Genomic DNA, 17,908 nt, shown 5'->3' on the forward strand with positions numbered 1-17,908 from the left:
TGCTCTGGGGAATATTCCAGACCCAGGAATTGAACTGGGGTTTCCCATATCATGGGCAAATTCTTTACCAGATCATTTACCTACACCCAGGTTAATGAATAACTGTCTCCTCACTGCCTATTGACATAGTACAATATTCTTTCTATGTTTACCTCTTATTTCCTTTTACTTCTAAATATTGTTTCCTTCCAATATTTCTGGCAGCTCATATTTATTCTTTAATAACATTGAAATATGGATATATGATTTTCCTTTTCACTCCAAAATACCCAGATATTATGGTCATAAAGAACCAATTCAACATTTAGATTTCTCAGTTTTATGTTTTCTAATTTATGTTGATGACTCCTGATTTATTTCTTATGCTCTCTGATGAGACTGAAACTTTGTATTAACCAGACAGTTTCTAGAAATCTTCTCTAGAAAATTCTTTTCACTTCTTAAAATGAATTTGAAATTGAACTCATCGTCATATCAGAAAACTTTTCAACTCTTTCCTGGCTGAGTAAAGTCCATTGCTCTCCAAGAAGCCCTGTCTGATTTCATGTCTTCCAGCAACACTTAACTTCTTCTTACTGACCAAAGTCTGTAGTACGAGTCTGCTCAAGACTCACTGAAGCAACTTATCACTCAGCTGATCATAATAAATACCCTTATTCATAAGTCCATCATGCTTGTTAGGAAGACTACAGCAGGCTCCTTAGTGATTTCCAAGGTTCTTTCAACCCAATATCTGCAAATATATGAACACACTTATATTTTTTAACATGTCACTTGGAAGACTTCATTCTTTTGCTTAAATATCAATGCAAGGGGGGGAAAAAAAAGGTAACAACATTCATATGAGACCCCAATGGTTTTGAAAATATATTTGGAGTAGTAAACTGAAGACATTAAGCAGCATATCTCTGTTATTGAAACATAAACTTTAAAGAACAGTAAAGATTTTATCATGAAAGACTCACAAAAAAATCCCTTTACTGTAATAGACTTACCTTAGGTAATGGTTTGGCAGATATACAATACAAACCTACAAACTCAAAATTCAGTAAGTATGGGCAAGGAAATTCAAAATCCCAGTAGGTCCTGATAAGCCAAATTCTGCTTTTCCCATGGTCTCACAAAGCATAGTGGGTCTTCCTGGAGAAAATAAAGTTTTCTCCAAGTTATTAGTGTACATACTTGCTGGGGGGAAATTGCAGCATTGATTTTCTGATGTGCTACAGGGGAAAACAATAAATGTGGTTTCTCTAGATTTCTTATCACATCTAGATGTTAAAAGGAAAGGAAATGCAAAGGAATAAGGAAGAAGGGAGGGAAGGAACAAAGGAAAAAGGATAGAAGACGAGGATGGGAGGTGGGAAGGAGGCAGAAAGAATGTTTGGGTAGTGAAAGAACAGTAATGTGTAAAATAAAAATAAATTCAACAAAATCAAATAAAAATGCAATTCTTTGACAAAAATAAGTTCTTTCAGGAAATAAATTCAATCAAAAATTTTAAACACTACTCCAAGTACCGGTGGATTTAATACTCATTGTTTCTCCCCAGTTAAATGCAGATGACAGAGTAGTTCTAGCTTATTAACACCAAGTCAACTCTCAGTGGTTTTCTCATTTCCATTCAGCCTCTATTTCTATTTTTCAGCTTGTTTCAGCTTCCACTGCTGCTTGTTCACTTTCACTGTTGAAGAATCTCACAAATATCAGTTTACCTTAACTTGCTGAGTCAAATATCATCACTTCATTGATTTTCCATTGTTTTCTCAGTAGGAAATCACTGAGTAACTTATACCTAATACAATCATCTCTGGAATGTAGAGCACACATGTATGCATTATTAATATCACACAAATATCTGAGTGTTATCTCTCAATGATGTTTTTGAAAGAGACAAATTCCAAGTATTAATTTTAGAAAATTATGGAGAAAAAAACATGTATTTGCAAGTATCCAGTCAATCACTTATATACAAGGAAAACTTGTTTTACATCTAAGTAAAGAAAATTGAATGCTCCTTTCTTGAGGGTTTTATTCAAAATTGGTGATCAAATATTCCCTAGGATGGATTACCTGTTTTTAGAATTGTTACTACTTTGTAGTGTTTGGTTATATGTCTGAAGTAACATAGGCAATGATTTAATTTGATAGTAAAGAGGCAATTTCCAAGGATATTGAGCTTGAAAATGTCAGAGATTAGATGAGAGCACTGCCTTAGTTTTCTTACCAATATGTTTATGTTCTTCTCATGTCTTGTTCCATATGTGTGACATCCTGCTTTGATTACTAAGTCCTTAGGTAAAGTTATTGATTAAAACTGCAGGCCACATTTTAAGAAAGACCAAGCTTAAAGTGTTCACTAGAATTTTCTATTTGAAGTAGTTATGCACAGTGTGAAATGCAAAGTCAATCGAATGTGAAAAGAACAAAATTGTGCCAAAGTGTGCAAAATTTGTTATATAATTTCCTAAGACATTCTAAATGTCATATTGAGGACTGGTAAAAAAAAATTATAGAATTAAAATTTACTGCTAATCTTTTTCCTAGAATTATATTACACAAAATGAGTTATGAACACAGTGGAGAATTATATAAATAATTGATTAATGGGCACTAAAACCTTCCCAGGTGGTGTTAGTGGTAAAGAACCCATCTACCAATGCAAGAGATGTAAGAGACATGGGTTCAATTCCTAGGTTGGGAAGATTCTCCTGGAGGAGGACATGGCTACCCACTCCAGTATTCTTGCCTGGAAAATCCCATGGACAGAGGAGACTGGGAGGCTACAGTCCATGGAGTTACAAAAGAATCAGACAGCATTTAGTAACTAAACAAGAACAACAATTCTCATAAAATGTGTTAGAAATTATTCCCTCAACTTCTGTCCTTTAAAAAGAGACATGTGTACCCCAATGTTCATCGCAGCACTGTTTATAATAGCCAGGACATGGAAGCAACCTAGATGTCCATCAGCAGATGAATGGATAAGAAAGCTGTGGTACCTATACACAATGGAGTATTACTCAGCCATTAAAAAGAATACATTTGAATCCATTCTAATGATGTGGATGAAACTGGAGCCGATTATACAGAGTGAAGTAAGCCAGAAAGAAAAACACCAATACAGTATACTAACACATATCTATGGAATTTAGAAAGATGGTAATGATAACCTTCTATGAGAGAGAGCAAAAGAGACACAGATGTATAGAACAGCCTTTTGGGCTCTGTGGGAGAGGGAGAGGGTGGGATGATTTGGGAGAATGGCAATGAAACATGTATACTATCATGTAAGAAATTAATCGCCAGTCTAGGTTCGATACAGGATTCAGGACCCTTGGGGCTGGTGCACTGGGATGACCCAGAGAGATGATATGGGGAGGGTTTTGGGAGGGGGGTTCAGGATTGGGAACTCATGTACACCCGTGGCAGATTCATGTCAATGTATGGCAAAACCAATACAGTACTGTAAAGTAAAAAAAAATTAAAATATATATATATATATATATATATATAAATAAACTTGCATTTAGCTTTTCCTTGGAAAATAATATAAAAATGACTGTATAGAATTAGTATAATTTCATTCTTGAATTCATTTTTGTTACAATGTATTTATCTCTTTTTTGGTTTTGCATGTCTTTGCTTACAAGGTGATCTATTCTTACGTACTGTCTACTTTATCCATTAGAACCCTTAGCATATTACTCAGAGTTGTTGTAATCCTTGCTTTGATAATTACAACATTCTTGGCATTTCTGGTTCTGATGATTGCTCTGTCTACTCAAAATGTGTTTTTGCATTTTGATGTGCCTTGTAATTTTTTTCTTGATACCCAGACATGATGTACTGGGTAGAATTGTAAATGGACTTTTTAAAATGTGGTGCTAAGTTGGGGAGGGAAGCATCCTAGAGTCCTAGGATTAGTCTCAGTATTAGTCTAAGTCTCTGGACTCTTCACAACTATTTCTCAATTTTTTTTTTCCACTTTATATGGAGCAAGATAGCCTAGAGTTAAAATATCCCTTTTCCATGAAGTAGTCTAGAGGGACCTAGAGTATGGTGTTTTTCTTGCCCCAGGTCAGTTAGGCTCTGATAATTCTCCCAGCACGTTGTGCACCCATTAACTAATTTACTCTGAGGACAGACCTTGTTGGTAAGAACAGTGTTCTGGCTTCTTTCAGAATGCTTCCTTTCTGCCTCCCCTCACTGAAAGGAAGAGATTTTTTTCTGATATTTAATATGGAAATTGCTTGAGTTCCTGGAAGTAAAACTTACTATATTTTGGGGACCCCCATAGGACTGGATCCCAATGGATTTTTTTCTTTCAGAATTATCCACAGTGAATCTCCAGCAATTCATCAGTTACATTTCAGGTGTTCCTACCCAGGCACTGGTTCCTGTGGTAATTTCCCATCCTGAGTTTTTGCTCTTGAGTGTCTGTTTAGATAATCTGAAATTATCTGTTTATTTCAAAAGAATATACAGATTTGTTATTAGAATAAATGTGACAGTCTGTCATTTCAATGAATACAAAAAAAGATAAAATGACAACTGCAATTTTTGTGTATGAATAAAAGAAAATATAACTAAAATGTATACTTTGACTTATAATTCCTGAATAGTTATAAAAAAGATATGCAAACTTTATATAATTAGAATTATAATGTCTTACCATTATAGTAAAATAAAGAGCTATCACATTCATTGGTAGGAAATCAAAAATCATAAAGATGACCATTCTTTTCAAATCAGTATACGGATTCCTTGTAATTCTTACTAAATTTTCAAAACCCCAAGCTTCATGAAATTTGATGATTTTTGTAGAATTTTGTTTTTAATTTTTAAAATCCATAATAAAAGAGCAGAAAGCTAAGAATAATCCAGAAGAAATACAAGGGAAGGGAGTATTACCCTTCCAAATATTTTGAGCAGGATGACCAAATAAGATGTGTCTCATGTACTCTCCCCAGCAATGATTTGGTGTTTATTCACAGACCTATGTGTCTTTGTGGGAGCTCTGGGATCCAGATAGGAGATTGTGAAATTTGGGTGCACTCCAAAACAGAAAATGACATTTGAGAAGGGAAGTTTGCACAAGGTTACAGACCCAAAGAGTCTGTTCCTGGCTGCAGACATGGCAAAAAGCTTTGTATCTCTGAGAACTCAGTGACAGGCTGTTTCTTTTTGATTGGTATCACCCACACCATATGCCAAGGCACACAAGAAGAGTCATTCCCACCTCCATGCTGGGTAGTAAATATCCAGACCTCAGTACCAGCTGTGGACCTTGAAGTGGCTCATGAACTGGCAAAAGCCCCTGTATAAAAATTTACTCAATTTCAGGAATAACCAAGGGAATCTAAATAAAACCTAAGATACCATTTCAGACCCATCTAACTAACAAAACTTAAAAAAAAAAATCATTTCTTGGGGGCATTACAGAATTAGAACATGGAGACAATGGTTGAACTTTGTAAACATAGTAAATATCACGGTTTGTGGGGAAATTTTATGGTATGTCAATTATTTCTCAAGATGACCATTACTAAAACTCATTCAATAATATGCTAAAAGTAATGATGTGGCATTTCGGACTCTTTTGTTGACCATGATAGCTACTCTATCTTTTCTATGGGATTCCTACCCACAGTAATAGATATAATGGTCATCTGAGTTAAAGTCACACATTCAAGTTCATTTGAGTTCGCTGATTCCTAGAATGTCAACATTCACTCTTGCCATCTTCTGTTTGACCACTTCCAATTTGCCTTGATTCATGGACCTGACATTCCAGGTTCCTATGCAATATTGCTCTTTACAGCATCGGACCTTGCTTCTATCACCAGTCACATCCACAGCTGGATATTGTTTTTGCTTTGGCTCCATCTTTTCATTCTTTCTGGAGTTATTTCTCCACTGATCTCCAGTAGCATATTGGGCACTTAACAACCTGAGGAGTTCCTCTTTCAGTATCATTTTGCCTTTTCATACTGTTCATAGGGTTCTCAAGGCAAGAATACTGAAGTGGTTTGCCATTCCCTTCTACAGTGTACCACATTCTGTTAGACCTCTCCACCATGACCCATCCATGTTGGGTGGCCCCACACGGCGTGGCTTAGTTTCATTGAGTTAAACAAGGCTGTGGTCTGTGTGATCAGATTGGCTAGTTTTCTGTGATCATGGTTTCAGTGTGTCTCCCCTCTGAACCCTCTCACAACACCTACCGTCTTGCTTGGTTTTCTCTTACCTCGGATGTGGGGTATCTCTTCATGGCTGCTCCAGTGAAGCGCAGCCGCTGCTCCTTACCTTGGATGAGTCACCCCTCCTGACATTGAATGTGGAGAGGCTCCTCTCGGCCCTCCTGCGCCCGTGCAGCCAATCCTTGCACGTGGGGTTGCTCCTCTCAGCCGCTGCTCATAACCTCAGCCATGGGGTAGCTCCACTTGGCCGCTCCTGTGCCGTCGCAGCCTGGTGCTCCGGTCACCGCCCTGACTTTGGCTGTGGGGCAGCTCCTCTCAGCCATGCTTCCTGCATGGTCCGACACAGCCATCACGTTTTCTGTAATGTCCATAGCAGCCACCGGATGATCTCTGTTCGTTTCCAAGGCAAACCATTCAATAACATGGTAATCCAAGCCTATGCCCCAACCAGTAACACTGAAGAAGCTGAAGCTCAACAGTTCTATGAAGACCTACAAGACCTTTTAGAACTAACACCGTAAAAAGATGTCCCTTTCATTATAAGAGACTGGAATGCAAAAGTAGGAAGTCAAGAAACACCTGGAGTAACAGGCAAGTTTGGCCTTGGAGTACAGAATGAAGCAGGGCAAAGGCTAATAGAGCTTTGCCAACAGAACGCACTGGTCATAGCAAACACCCTTTTCCAACAACACAAGAGAAGACTCTACATATGGACATCACCAGATGGTCAACACTGAAATCAGATTGATTATATTCTTTGCAGCCAAAGATAGAGAAGCTCTCTAGAGTCAGCAAAAACAAGACCAGGAGCTGACTGTGGCTCAGATCATGAACTCCTTATTGCCAAATTCAGACTTAAATTGAAGAAAGTAGGGAAAACCGCTAGACCATTCAGGTATGACCTAAATTAAATCCTTTATGATTTTACAGAGGATGTGAGAAATAGATTTAAGGGACTAGATCTGATAGACAGAGTGCCTGATGAACTATGGAATGAGGTTCATGACATTGTACAGGAGACACGGATCAAGACCATCCCCATGAAAAAGAAATGCAAAAAAGCAAAATGGCTGTCTGAGGAGGGTTTACAAATAGCTGTAAACAGCAAAGAAACAAAAAGCTAAGGAGAAAAGGAAAGATATAAGCATCTGAAAGCAGAGTTCCAAAGAATAGCAAGGGGAGATAAGAAAGCCTTCCTCAGCAATCAATGCAAAGAAATAGAGGAAAACAACAAAATGGGAAAGACTAGAGATCTCTTCAAGAAAATTAAAGATACCAAGGGAACATTTCATGCAAAGATGGGCTCAATAAAGGACAGAAGTGGTATGGACCAAACAGAAGCAGAAGATATTAAGAAGAGGTGGCAAGAATACACAGAAGAACTGTACAAAAAAGATCTCCACAACCCAGATAATCACGATGGTATGCTCATCTTGGAATGTGAAGTCAAGTGGGCCTTAGAAAGCATCACTATGAACAAAGCTAGTGGAGGTGATGGAATTCCAGTTGAGCTGTTTCAAATCCTGAAAGATGATGCTGTGAAAGTGCTGCACTGAATATGCCAGCAAATTTGGAAAACTCAGCAGTGGCCACAGGACGGGAAAATGTCAGTTTTCATCCAGTCCCAAAGAAAAGCAATGCCAAAGAATGCTCAGACCTCCGCACAATTGCACTCATCTCACATGCTAGTAAAGTAATGCTCAAAATTCTCCAAGCCAGGCTACAGCAATATGTGAAACCGTGAACTTCCAGATGTTTAAGCTGGTTTTAGAAAAGGCAGAGAACCAGAGATCAAATTGCCAACATCCGTTGGATCATGGAAAAAGCAAGAGAGTTCCAGGAAAACATCTATTTTTGCTTCATTGACTATGCCAAAGCCGTTGACTGTGTGGATCACAATAAACTCTGGAAAATTCTTCAAGAGATGGGAATACCAGACCACCTGACCTGCCTCTTGAGAAACCTATATGCAGGTCAGGAAGCAACAGTTAGAATTGGACATGGAACAACAGACTGGTTCCAAATAGGAAAAGGAGTACGTCAAGGCTGTATACTGTCACCCTGCTTATTTAACTTCTATGCAGAGTACATCATGAGAAATGCTGGGCTGGAAGAAGCACAAGCTGGAATCAAGATTGCCAGGAGAAATATCAGTAACCTCAGATATGCAGATGACACCAACCTTATGGCACAAAGTGAAGAGGAACTAAAAAGCTTCTTGATGAAAGTGAAAGAGGAGAGTGAAAGAGGAGAGTTAAAAAGTTGGCTTAAAGCTGAACATACAGAAAACTAAGGTCATGGTATCTGGTCCCATCACTTCTTGGGAAATAGATAGGGAAACAATGGAAACGGTGTCCGACTTTTTTGGGGGGGGGAGGGGGCTCCAAAATCACCGCAGATGGTGATTGCAGCCATGAAATTAAAAGATGCTTCTCCTTGGAAGGAAAGTTATGACCAACCTAGATAGTATATTAAAAAGCAGAAACATTACTTTGCCAACAAAGGTCCATCTAGTCAAGGCTATGGTTTTTCCAGAGGTCATGTATGGATGTGAGAGCTGGACTGTGAAGAAAGCTGAGCACCAAAGAATTGATGGTTTTTAACTGTGGTGTTGGAGAAGACTCTTGAGAGTCCCTTGGACTGCAAGGAGATCCAACTAGTCCATCCTAAAGGAGATCAGTCCTGGGTGTTCATTGGCAGGACTGATGCTGAAGCTGAAACTCCAGTACTTTGGCCACCTGATGTGAAGTGCTGACTCTTTGGAAAAGACCCTGATGCTGGGAAAGATGGAGGGCAGGAGGAGAAGGGGCTGACAAAGGATGAGATGGCTGGATGGCATCACCGACTCGATGGACATGAGTTAGGGTTAACTCTGGGAGTTTGTGATGGACAGACAGCCCTGGCATGCTGTCATTCATGGGGCTGCAAAGAGTCGGACATGAATGAGCCACTGAACTAAACTGAACTGACTGATGTGGCACAATGAGGGCTAAAATGCTGTATTGGCTACGGCAAAAATCTGTATAGATTTGGTTAGGGTATAATTTCTTTGGAGAAAATGCCAAAATCATCTAGTAGGGGAAAATATAAATATAAATATACAGTTTATATCCTATTGGTACTATTTCTCTTCTACTACAGAGGAATATACAGGAATGTTGATAATAGTCACGTCATCTAAAATACTGTAAATAGTTGTCCATGCACAGAATGTCATGTTATAATCACACAACAGAGCACTGTCCGTAGAGCTTAAAAAATTAAGAAAACACATGATTACATTACAGAGTATTCAGCATAAGTAGCACATCTATGATTCCACTTGTATAGTATTTTAGAAAATCTAAACAGTAGAGTGTTGAGGAAATCACATATAATGATAGACATAAAATTTCTAAGAAAATGTTCACAAAATTCAGTCTGGTAGTTTCTATTGGAAGAAAGGTGTTCTTAAGAAACTTGTTAAGGAACAAGAAATAGCTTGTTAAGAAAACAAACTATTTCTTAACTTGTTTATAGGATATATAGAAGTTTATTTCCTTGTATATTTCAACTATATACTTGTATTTTTTCACTTTGTATTGGTTTGATATTTCTAAAATCTGAAATCACATGTATAAGACTTTAAAATATTTATAAAATATTTTGTTGATATAAATTAGTTAAAATTTCAAAGTCAATTAATGACTTAGAAAGATGTTTGTAATACATGTCATTAACAAAAGGCTTTAAATTCCCTAAATGCCAGACCAGACCAGTTAGAGATCAAAAAGATAAACAGCCCATCAGAAAATTAAATAATTGGGCTTCCCTGGTGGCTCAGATGGTAAAGAGTCTGCCTGCAACACAAGAGACCAGGGTTCAATCCCTGGGTTGGGAAAATCCCCTGAGAAAGGAATGGCAACACACTCCAGTGTTCTCTGGAGAATTGCATGAACTGAGGAGCCTGGTGGGCCACAGTCCATGAGGTCTCATAGAGTTGAACACGACTAACACATGTATGTAAAGGTCTGAGGATAAGAGCTAAATGGTTCAAAAATGTTAGGGGGCATTGTGCCTGAGATAAAAGTACAATGAGTTTAGGGCAACAATTTATTTTGGTAACACCAGAGCTGGAAAATATAAGTATGGGCTTTCACATTATATCAACTCAACGATCTGTTATATCCATTCATATGAATATTGCTGCATCAATTTAAAGAATAATGTAGATTTTAATATGTTGTGAGTAAATATATCAAATCCATATTAAGTGAAAAAATAGATGAAGATGATTAGTCATTGTTCTTATTGGTAAAAAAGAAGAATATATATATATTTTAATAATACATAGACAATATCTTGATGAAAATCAAGAAAAGTTAAAACTTTTTATATAGGAAAAACATGAAACTGATTCTCATTCATTATATATGCTTTTGTTCTATTCAATTTTTTTAGCAATTTATATTAGCTATGTTTATCATTATATCAAGAATGAAATGATACTCATAGTGCATTCAGAATTGCTTAATAAAGAACATGATAGAGTACAGCAATGAAAATCAATGGTGGTGTGAAATTGTTAGTTGTTCAGTCATGTCTGACTCTTTGTGACCCCATGGACTGTGGCCCACCAGACTCCTCTGTCCATGGAATTCTCCAAGAAAGAATAGTGGAGGGGATTTCCATTCCCTTCTCCAGGGGATCGTCCCAACTCAGGAAGAGCCTTGGTTTCCAGCATTGTAGGTGGATTCTTTACTGCCTGTGCTATCAGAGAAGCACAGTGCTTACAGTAAAAGAAAGATCTGTTAGAGATAACAGAGTTAAAATTTTCCAGTTGTTACTAAGTACTATATTTGTTTCATAATATATATCCATACAAAATCATACGAAGTGAAGTGAAGTGAAGTCGCTCAGTCGTGTCCGACTCTTTGCGACCCCATGAACTGTAGCCTATCAGGCTCCTCCATCCATGGGATTTTCGAGGCAAGAGTGCTGGAATGGATTGCCATTTCCTTCTCCAGGGGATCTTCCCAACCCAGGAATCGAACCTGGGTCTCCCGCATTGCAGGCAGATGCTTTACCGCTGAGCCACCAGGGAAGCCCAACAGAATCATATACCTTCCCTATATTAATGAGTAATAAAACAAATATCGCAGAAAATTATTGAGTGGAACTAGGACAGTATCTCTAATTATCAGAATATATTTCTAATTCTATGTTTTACATGTATTTCTGAAAGAAGAATTGAGGTCAAGGCCCTGGTCTTCTTTACCTTGAATAAGGTACCTAACTCAGTCTACACCAGGAAGTGCTTACATATTTCTAATTCTATGTTTTACATGTATTTCTGAAAGAATTGAGGTCAAGGCCCTGGTCTTCTTTACCTTGAATAATGTACCTAACTCACTGTCTACACCAGGAAGTGCTTATTGGTTGTTATATTATCTATTGTGAAATAAATGCAATGTAAATTCAAAGTCATGTGTAAAGCTAAGGATGTTTAAGCATTTTTTTTCATCTTAGCTCTATTAAACAATGTATCTATTAAAAATCAAAATTATGGACTGAATTATGTTCCTCTAATATTCATATATTGAAGTCTGAGTATTTGAAGGTAGGCCCTTTAAAGAAGTGTGTGTGTTAGTCACTCAGTTGTGTCTGACTCTGTGTGACCCCATCGACTGTAGCCCACTAGGCTTCTCTGTCCGTGCAATTTTCCAGGCAAGAATACTGGAGTGAGTTGACCATTCCCTTCTCCAGGGGATCTTCCCTACCCAAGGATCAAACTCAGGTCTCCTGCACTGTAGGCAGATTCTTTACAGACTGAGCTACAAGGGAAGCCCTGTAAAGTACTGAAAAATATATTCAATATTGTAAGATAAATTATAATGAAAAAGATGACAAAAAATGTATACTATGTAAAACTAAATCATTTGGCTATACAGCAGAAATTAACACAACCTTATAAATCAACTATACTTTATTAAAAAAAAAAAAGAATTTGGAATGAAATCCAGCCTCAGTTGATGGAATCAGATATAACCTAGATATGTGAAAATGGCAAAAGAAAATGATTCTTTATTAGCAAAGGCAAACAATTACAAATAGAATAGATGTAACTACTGTAGTGAAAAATAAGCTCTTTTTAACAATTAGAGCTACAAACTCTTTCAAGTTTATACTTAATTTTTTAGGTTTCTGTATCATACTCCCCTAAGAAGTATAACAGGCTTCCCAGGTGGCTCACTGGGTAAATAAAGAATCCACCTAAAATGCAGGAGATTCAAGAGACATGGATTTTATTCCTATGTTGGGAGTATCCTCTGGAGGAGGGCACGAAAACAGACTCCAGTATTCTTGCCAGGAGAATCCCATGGACAGAGAAGCCTGTGGGCTACAGTCCATTGAGTTACAAAGAGTCAGACATGACTAAAGTGATTGAGCATCCACACAAGAGTATAACATACTAGGAAACTTTTCAATATGACCAGCTATGATGAAGCAGTTCACATAGGACTTACTACATTTTCATCCCAAATTTAAGAGAGACATAGGAATAGAGGGTACTATGGGCAAACAGAATGATGGTATAAATTTTAATTCTAATGTGATTTTCAAAAATTGTAGAGAAAAATTCAAATAACAAATTTAATCCCTTTCAGTTTATTACTGGAATCAGGTAAGGAGATTATCTTCCTCATTTAACAAACATTACCTTTACTGAGCATTCCCTTGGACTGCAAGGAGATCCTACTAGTCCATCCTAAAGGAAATCAGTCCTGAATGTTCATTGAAAAGAATGATGTTGAAGCTGAAACTCCAACACTTGGGCCCCTGGTGCGAAGAACTGGCTCATTGGAAAAGACCCTGATGCTGGGAAAGATTGAGGGCGGGAGGAGAAGGGGACAACAGAGGACGAGATGGTTGGATGGCTTCACTGACTCAATGGACATGAGTTTGAGTAAACTCCAGGAGTTGGTGATGGACAGGAAGGCCTGGTGTGCTGCAGTCCATGGGGTCACAAAGAGTTGGACACAACTGAGCAACTGAACTGAACTAAGCAGAAGTCCAATGTCCTCCCCTATGAAAACTCGCTGTGTGTTTGTGCTCAGTTGCTTGGTTGTGTCTGAATCTTTGCAACCCTATGGACTATAGCCCAACAGGCTTCTCTGTGCATGGAATTTTCCTAATAAGAATACTAGTGTGGGTTGCCATTTCTTCCTCTGGGGTATATTCCTGATCCAGGGATTGAACCTGCAATTCCTGCATCTTCTGCATTGCAGGGAGATTCTTTACTGCTGAAAAGCTCAATGTATTAGACTTGTGATATTCTGCATGTGACAAAAAATACATCTTTCATTGGATTGACCCTTATTAGCAAATTTTATCGGAGAAGGCAATGGCACCCCACTCCAGCACTCTTGCCTGGAAAATCCATGGATGGAGGTGCCTGGTAGGCTCCAGTCCATGGGGTCGCTAAGAGTCGAACACAACTGAGCGACTTCCCTTTCACTTTTCACTTTCATGCATTGGAGAAGGAAATGGCAACCCACTCCAGTGTTCTTGCCTGGAGAATCCCAGGGACGGGGGAGCCTAGTGGGCTGCCGTCTATGGGATTACACAGAGTCAGACACAACTGAAGTGACTTAGCAGCAGCAACAGCAGCAAGTTTTATATTTATTTTGTTTTGGTAACAATCGTTTAGGTATTGAAGTATTCTACAAGATAGATAACTGTAAAGAAAGAGGAAACATAGCAAGACATTTCTTGCCTCCCTTTCCCAATTAATTGTTGAACCACAGTTCATTGATATTAATTGTGGAATTTGGGGGGAAGTGACAGTTTTAAAAATATATTCCTTTCATCTTCCTAGATTTTTCTTAAACCTCCTTAGCTTTTTCTGATAATTACTTTAGAATGAAAAGCAGTCTCTTACCTAACACTTCACTTTAAAACTAGTCCCAAAGCTGAGTGTCATGTGGTTGGAGCCAGAAGTCAAAGAAAATGGAAAGCATTAAATTTTTTACCCTTTGCATAAAGGTCATTTTGTATGTTAGTCCTGCCATGTCAACAGGCATGTAGGAAGGTTAGGATGGAATTTGCCCACAGTATTTCTCCATCGTGCCACCCATGGAATGCCTTAGTGTGTATACAGAAGGGTTTCCTAGAATCTCAACAATCAGCTCTCCACAGGGCATCATAGGGTCTACAATCATAACATTATAGTTGGTGTCCTGGAGTTTCTTCAAGATTGTCCACTTGTAGACAACACTCTCACAGACAAGTTTTAAATATCCACTCATTTGAAAAAAAAAAAATTCTTGCAGATTTTGCTGATTGCCAAGGTGACAATGAAGGCATGACATTAACTGATAGGTCTAAAAAGTCATTTAGTCTATTTTCATTAGCTTCTCTGTCCTGTGGCATGGGGAGAATCTTGAAGTTCATGGTGGAAGGCTTGCTATAGTCAATGATAAAATTTTGTGGAGACACCAACACAGTCACTTCGTGGCCTCTTTCCATGAGTTTCTCCAGAATAACCTTCAGATTGAGCCAGTGGCTCATGTCAGGGGCCACACCAAAGCTTTCTCACAGAATCCACAGCCAGCATAGCAGAGCTGCAGCAACGGAATTGCTGAAACCCACTTCTCAGATGCCATAACAGCAGCTCCCTCACACACTGCTCTGCAAAGGATGAATGTTTGCTGGGCCCAGAAGTGAAGTGGCCATTTAGACAAAGATCACATTAAAAGTTAATTTCTGGAGTTTGGAAATGGCACTTACATGCAGAGAACTTTGACAGTTGTTAACTGGCACAGTATTATATAGTATTTATTCAGGAATAGATACGTAATAAGTATACATTTTGGAGGAAATAATTTTGACATTCTAGGAGCTTGCTTTAAATAGGTTAAAATAGAAAAATGATATTTTTAATTGACAATTTTAAAGTATAAAAATTCATTTTAGTAAGTCTACTAAATGACATGTTCTATGGAAGTTAATAAATTGGGAAACATCAAAATAAGATTGGTCATATGCTAATATGTGAATAAAGCACAAATATCACATGATATAAGAGAAATATACTAAATACTGTACAAAGGTACAGTGTTTCAGAGCCCCAGAAGATACTATACTGCAATATGAAGAAAATCAGTCAAAACTTCAAAGTGGAGGGAACATTTCAACTGAGTCCAGAAGCAAAGATTACAGAAAAAGGGTTCTGAAAGTGTATGGAAGAAAAGGAGAAAAAGATGAATGATATGTAAGTCATGGTCATTTAAATATACAGATATCAGTTCCATATATATAGTCATAGGCTAACACAGAGCTGTGCAGAAAAAGGAAATATTAATTAAAATAGGACACTTTGGAGAGCCTTGGATGCTATGTTCTGGGTTTAATTACCATAAAAAGATGTCCACTCAAATTTTCAAATGAGGTACAGAAAATGATCATATATATCCTTTAATAAAACTATTCTGGCAACAAAAAGGATTTGAGTTGTAGAGAAAAAATGAATATGTCATTGATTAAAATTAGGTGGCTCAGACAGTAAAGAATCTGCTTGCAATGCAAGAGACCTGGTTTCTATCCCTGGGTCAACAGGATCCTCTGGAGAAAGGAATGGCTACCCACTCTAGTATTCTGGCCTAGAAAATTCCATGGATGGAGGAGCCTGGTGGGCTATAGTCCATGGGGTTGCAAAGCATCGGATATAACTTTTCGACTAACACACTTTTCTTTCCTTTTTAAAAAATATATATTAAGAAAGCAAGATTTGGTGAGATTATCAGTAAGAGTGTGCTCTGCTTAGTGGCTTAGTCTTAACTAAGTAAGAATATAATATTGAAATATTGATTTGTGAATGGAGAGCAAACAATGAGTCTTATGACTGATGGGAAGTGAGAGGTGACCAAGAGTTAACCAGGAAGTGTTTGGTTTTTGCTTTAAGCAACCAGAGTGTGATAATGACTCTAGCAAATTCATGAAACACTAAAGGAGTAGCAACGGAAAGTGTTTTTGACCTGCAGTGTGTAAGTTAAAGACAGGACATGTCTGTGAATCTCAAAGGACAGATGAATTTAGAAGTACTCATTTTATATTCAATCACTCACATGCATTTCAATTTAATTCCACTTCCTCTCCAAATTCTTTATATTTCATACCTTTAACAAGCAACTTTTAGTACCGACTGTATACTAGATTCTGTATTATGCACAGGGCATAAAGAAACAAGTAAAATACAGTTCTAATTCAAAATGATTTAACAGACTATTGGACAAAATAAGTTAGCCAGTTAGCCAGTACTTATTCTGCAAGCTTAAGAGAGAAGGATCAGAGAAGGTAGAGATGAACTGAGGAATTGCAAAGCCTATAAAGGGGATTCTTTGGTAGAGGAAGGGAATGATGGACTTAGCTGTCTTTAAGAGTCTGTTTAGCAGGTGGAAAAGCACCACTTAGAAGTAAAAGGAAATATCAATGTATCTGTATTCTAAGAAGTGTGGCGTAGTTATATGAAGGGTTATATTCAGTTTCAAAATTATATTCATTTTAATAATTTGGAAGAGACATACTGAAATTTCAAATCCCTTAAGAATTTTTTTTTCCTGTTTTGTTTGCTAAAATGAAAACACCGGGTAGGTTTGCTTAGAAGATGCCAAGACAAAACCTTGACCAAGGATTAAGAGTTGTGTCCTGTTGCATAATTAGGGTTTATATAAGTTCTGTATTAATTGGTAAAAATCAGAATCCAAAAAAGAAAAAAATTCACAAAACAAGAAGATGGGACAGAATCATGAATCCACTAAAAGAAAATTGATATAACAATATAATCTTAAAAAAGGAAAGTATTTTTATATATGGTAAATAACCTAGAAGTGATTTGGAAAAAAAAAAAAAAAAACTGGTAAATTTATCTAATCACTATGACAAAGTTCACATGTTGTAAACAATTTAGTGGAGAGATATAATATAGCTCAGAAATTGACCTCAACATACTTGTGTAAACTGGGAGAGAAATATTTCTAAGTTATTTTATTATATGAGAAAACTAAAGCAGAGCTCAGATTTCAAATAAGGATTTATTCACATAAATTTAAAAGTATAGGAGGCGTATGTTTGCTTATATCCAACTGAAATATTAAAAATCTAGATAAAATATAAAATTGCCTCATAAAAATTTGTTTTTGATTTGGTAAGAAAATAAAAAATCAGAAGAATCCCTAATCAAAACCAAAGCAGGAATTCTGATGTTCACCCTTGCCATTTCTTTGTAGAACAGACAATATATGGCATGAGTGGAGAGATCAAAAATCTGAAGATTTGCCCAAGATCATGTAATGCTAGATTCTCAAGATAAGATCTCACTTTTACAAGTGAATTCCCTTATACAGAAGTTTACTGCAAGGAATATCGCTTGTTTTGACTTAGTACTCCCTGGATAAAAGAACTCTTCCCTTAGAATTTTTAACACTATAAGCCTTGGTATGGGTTTACAGTTCAAAGTAGAAAAACCTCTTTGAAGAAACTTTGCCCCAAGCTTCAGAGTTTCCTATAGATAAAATTTCAAGTTAAATAAGCACCTCCCTGTTACAAGAAAAGAAAGCTTCAAGACTGGGAACCAGCAGAAGTAACAGAAATATTAACTCAATGAGGTAAAGTAGTTTTATAGTTTGAAATGGAAAATAAATTAGATTTTACAATATGTTTAAGGATAT

General features: G+C 37.2%; 1 non-coding gene and 1 pseudogene across 1 annotated transcript; both read right to left on the bottom strand.

Annotated features, from left to right (window-relative positions):
• LOC128049539 (UDP-glucuronosyltransferase 2A3-like) overlaps positions 1–14,845 on the bottom strand; it is a 54,168-nt pseudogene extending 39,323 nt beyond the window's left edge.
• TRNAC-GCA (transfer RNA cysteine (anticodon GCA)) lies at positions 11,213–11,283 on the bottom strand. Its single transcript has one exon. It is a non-coding gene; the product is annotated as a tRNA-Cys (tRNA).
• Positions 14,846–17,908: the final 3,063 nt, after the last annotated feature.

This window comes from Budorcas taxicolor, chromosome 6 (genome assembly GCF_023091745.1).
Source record: "Budorcas taxicolor isolate Tak-1 chromosome 6, Takin1.1, whole genome shotgun sequence".
NCBI classification, from domain to species: domain Eukaryota; kingdom Metazoa; phylum Chordata; class Mammalia; order Artiodactyla; family Bovidae; genus Budorcas; species Budorcas taxicolor.